The following is a 4,626-nucleotide window of genomic DNA, read 5'->3' on the forward strand; positions in this document are numbered from 1 at the left end:
TGTAACTGGTGAAGTGCTCCACATTATGTGTCTGTGTGACCTGGAGGAAGCAGCAGCTTCAGTCACTAATGCTGACTCCATGTTTACTTCCACATCCAGTGCAGCATGGTCCATGGTCCAGCTCCTTGGTCTATTCTCATTGTGTTTGCAGTGAATTATTTTACAATATTGGACACTTTGGGTAAATAAGAAAAGCTACAGAGCATCCATATCTGGCCCCATCTGTTTCTTATACTTCTAGCACGGTTGTGTGACCCTAACAGACTACGGCCCAGTACACAAAGGGCCAGGAAACCCTGCCTGTGGCCCCACCAACTACTACTGCGTCTGACCTAAAGGTTCCAAGTGCAGGCCACACTATCCGCACTGCCCGCAGGTCTCCAACCTCAGCGACGGCCATATACATCAGATCAAGATCGGAACGCAATGCTCGGACTGGCCGGCGGCTCTCCGGAGCCAGATGTGGCAGGTGCAGAGAAATACATGGAGCTGTCGTGCTCGGGTCAGGAGAGCCACCGACCAGTCCGTACACTGCCTTCCGATCTCGGCCCTATTTATGTGGCCGTCTGACTGTGCCCTGAAGGGCATCAATCATGCTGTGGTCAGATCAGAAAACCGGCAGCCAGTCCGGACATCATGGTCTGTACATGAATCGTGAATGTCGGATGTGTGAAACCAGCTAAGAGCCAGCGCAACTTACCAGTGCTAGCTGTGGACCCAGACATGTAACTAAACTGGGTGCAGGGGCTAAAATCACATCTGGGGCCTAGGGGTGGGCGGTTAAAAGTTCCTTTTGGTTCATATGAGAAGTCCAATACTATGAAAACCATAGCAGTTATTGCCCATCCTGTGGATGGAATTCTATCACAAATTGCCATAGTTTCACACAGTGACGTAACTTAGCTTGTGAGCCCTACACCAGAATCCCCAACAGTGCCCCCCATTTGGATGAAGTTGTGGTTTGCACACGTTTGCTGCAGCGTCATTCATTGTCTATGGGATTGCTGGATCTAGGAGCACTCGGCTATACATGACAATTTCATAGAAAAGAAATGAAGTGGCAGTGTGGCTGATGGGGTCTCAGGATCTGGACCCCTCCAATCTAACAGTTATCACTTAATGCCTAGGTAATATGTTCTTCTGTAATGATTATAAGGGATAACTCAGGAGACTCTTTGCATGGAACAAGACAACTACAGGACACAGTTTTATAAGTGGTAAAGTCTATATTATCACACGGTGATTCAAACAGGTGCAGAGAGAAACTCAAGTCCACAACACTTGGAGTAAATATTAAACACAGCTTAGCAGTCTATAGGAAACTTCAGAGGAAAATACAATCACACAGAAAGTCTATGAAGCACAATTATTCTTGAGGATACTTGACACGAATAAGTCCTTGGTAGTCCAAACACAGATAGATATGCTTATAAGGCAGTTCAAATAATATCTTAGCACAACCAGGGAGGCCTGGGTAAAAGTCTCAGGTTTAAGCAGAGCAGCAACATCTTACATGTCCAGCAAATGCAGATGGAAACAAACACGAGCAGCAGATGAAGGAGGATTACTGGAAACCGATGTATGCAGCAGAAACTCAGAGCTGAGTAGCAGGATCTCCACACAGGTTCACAGGTGCAGATTCAGGTGCAAAGCCAAGGAGTCATCAGGAGCTGGATGCAAGGCAGAATACTGTAGCACAGACTAAAGGCTGGGGTGGAGTTATATAGCAGGAAGACACAGTGCACATGAGACCAAAGACGCCATCTTGGAAAAGGGCAGTAATGCACAAAAGGTGATCAAAATGTTCAGAGTCCTGACATCTTCTTACGTGAATGCCTCTTTGTATTCCGCGACTCAACTCCAATTAGCGTCTTACATTTCTTATGGCAAAGAAACACCACAGCCCCGATTCATTAAGGGCTTGTTCAGACATCCGTGAAAATTGAACGCAGCACGGACTACACTGCATGGAATGGCCACGGGCCTCCCGAGCTGAGTGTGCCGCATACGAACATGTGAAGCTGTCATGCTGACACGGCGGTCCGTGTACTGCGCTCTGTGCCCGTACTGATTGGCACAGATGTCTGAATGAGCCCTAAGACCGGCGTTATACATAAGAGTCTCAATGAAAGGGAGTGGTGGAGTAAGAGGAAACTGATTAATTAATGAGGTGCCCATTATAGGTGGCTTGTTCCTCCGTACTCCTTGCCAGACATCCCTTTCTGGTGTATGATATGCCACAACTGTCCATGAATTAGAAGGGTGAATGTATCCATGCCACTGTCCCATTCAATCTCTGCATATGTGCAGTATTTTGTGTAAATATGTATAAACTGTATATATGTGAGCATACTGTATATACTTTATATAAACTGAATGTTTCTGTGTGTATATTGTGGTGTAGTGACCCCTGTTACAGGTAGGGGGCGCTGTATGGGCTTCCCAGAGTGCACATAGAGGCGTATTAAGGCCATTGGAATGCATGGCAATCGCAGATATAACTGTGGTGATGAGTCAAAGTCCGGGATTATTGTGAATGGCCGGTATGTGTGTCGCAGAGGAATACACTCTGCACTGTCAGCCTGAAGTAAGGATGTTCTGGGACCTGTAGTCCTACAAGTAAATTGTGTTGTTTAACTAGGGAGGCTGGCAGGGCTAGTTCTGAGAGATGGGTGGGTCAAACTAGCCACACACACTCCCATCTAGGGGAGAGGTTACAACCATATAATGTGACTGAGGTCTGGTCACATGGTCTCTGAGTGTGGACTTGAATGGTCTGTGCTGGAAGGCCCTGGAGAGCCTTTGTGTTGGGAGTGTCGTCTCCCTGAAGAGCACATGGTGGGGCTTTGGACCTGGTACATGCCAGTGTGTGGAACGGTCTGATAACAGTGGGTAATACTGACCGGGGTCAGTGAGAACATCTAGGATACCTCTGAGGAAGAGAGGTGTCCGAGAACCTGTGCGGCACCAACAGGTAACGGAAAGGGATCCGTGTTATACTGACTGGGGTCAGAGAAAGAGAAAGACATTGTGTATGGGACATCTCTGAGGACAAGAGGCGTCCAGGAACCTGTGAAGGTCGCCAACAAGTAAGGGACGGGTCCGTGTGTTATGCTGACCGGGGTCAGTGAGGGACTGTGGTAAAGCTGAATATGTACAGACTGTGTTCAGGCTGTTGCTAATTACCAAGTTCCTGAGGATGTGGTTTATAGTGTTGTGAAATAAACCTAAAAGACTGTGTTTTTTGTAAGAAAACCGTGCCTGAGTGCGTTAATCCCGTGCCAAGCGACTGTCCCCCAAGACACGTAGTAGGCGAAACGCTACAATATCTATCTATGTAATCGTCTAAGGGTCACTTCCATCTGTTTGTCACAGAAATCCCGCGATGCTGATTGGCCAATTCGCGGCCGGACTAAGCCCCTCGCTGATTGGTCGCGGCCGGCCGCGAATTGGCCCCTCCCTACTCTCCTCAAGTCAGTGCCCCCTCCCTACTCCCCTCCAGTCAGTGCCAGTGTCGCCCCATCCCGGACCAACTTTTTACTATTGATGCTGCCTATGCAGCATCAATAGTAAAAACATATAATGTTAAAAATAATAAAAAATTGTGCTATTCTCACCTTCCGCTGTCCACCAATGCGCGTGATGCTGCCGCCAGCTTTCGTTCCCAGTGATGCATTGCGAAATTACCCAGATGACTTAGCGGTCTCGCGAGACCGCTAAGTCATCTGGGTAATTTTGCAATGCATCACTGGGAACGGAAGCTGGTGGCAGCATCGCGCGCATCGGGACAGCTACGTTGGAGGGTGAGTATATAACTTTTTTATTTAATTTTTTTTAACAGGGATATGGTGCCCACACTGCTATATACTACGTGGGCTGTGTTATATACTGCGTGCGCTGTGTTATATACTGCGTGGGCTGTGTTATATACTGCGTGGGCTGTGTTATATACTACGTGGCCTGTGTTATATATTACGTGGGCTGTGTTATATACTGCCTGGCTGCTATATACTATGTGGGCTGTGTTATATACTACGAGAGCTGTGCTATATACTATGTGGCTGTGCTATATACTATGGCTGTGCTATATACTATGTGGCTGCTATATACTATGTGGCTGCTGTATACTATGTGGCTGTGCTATGTACTATGTGGCTGTGCTATATACTATGTGGCTGCTATATGCTATGTGGCTGTGCTATATGCTATGTGGCTGTGCTATATGCTATGTGGCTGTGCTATATGCTATGTGGCTGTGCTATATGCTATGTGGCTGTGCTATATGCTATGTGGCTGTGCTATATGCTATGTGGCTGTGCTATATACTATGTGGCTGTGCTATATACTATGTGGCTGTGCTATATACTATGTGGCTGTGCTATATACTATGTGGCTGTGCTATATACTACGTGGCTGTGTTATATACTACGTGGCTGTGCTATATACTACGTGGCTGTCTGTGTTATATACTATGTGGCTGTGTTATATACTACGTGGCTGTGCTAAGCGCGACATACATACATACATACATACATACATACATATTCTAGAATACCCGATGCGTTAGACTCAGACCACCATCTAGTACTTTATATAGTGTGTGTTTCTATATGTATAAAGTATATA

This window comes from Ranitomeya variabilis, chromosome 3 (assembly GCF_051348905.1).
Source record: "Ranitomeya variabilis isolate aRanVar5 chromosome 3, aRanVar5.hap1, whole genome shotgun sequence".
Taxonomy (NCBI): domain Eukaryota; kingdom Metazoa; phylum Chordata; class Amphibia; order Anura; family Dendrobatidae; genus Ranitomeya; species Ranitomeya variabilis.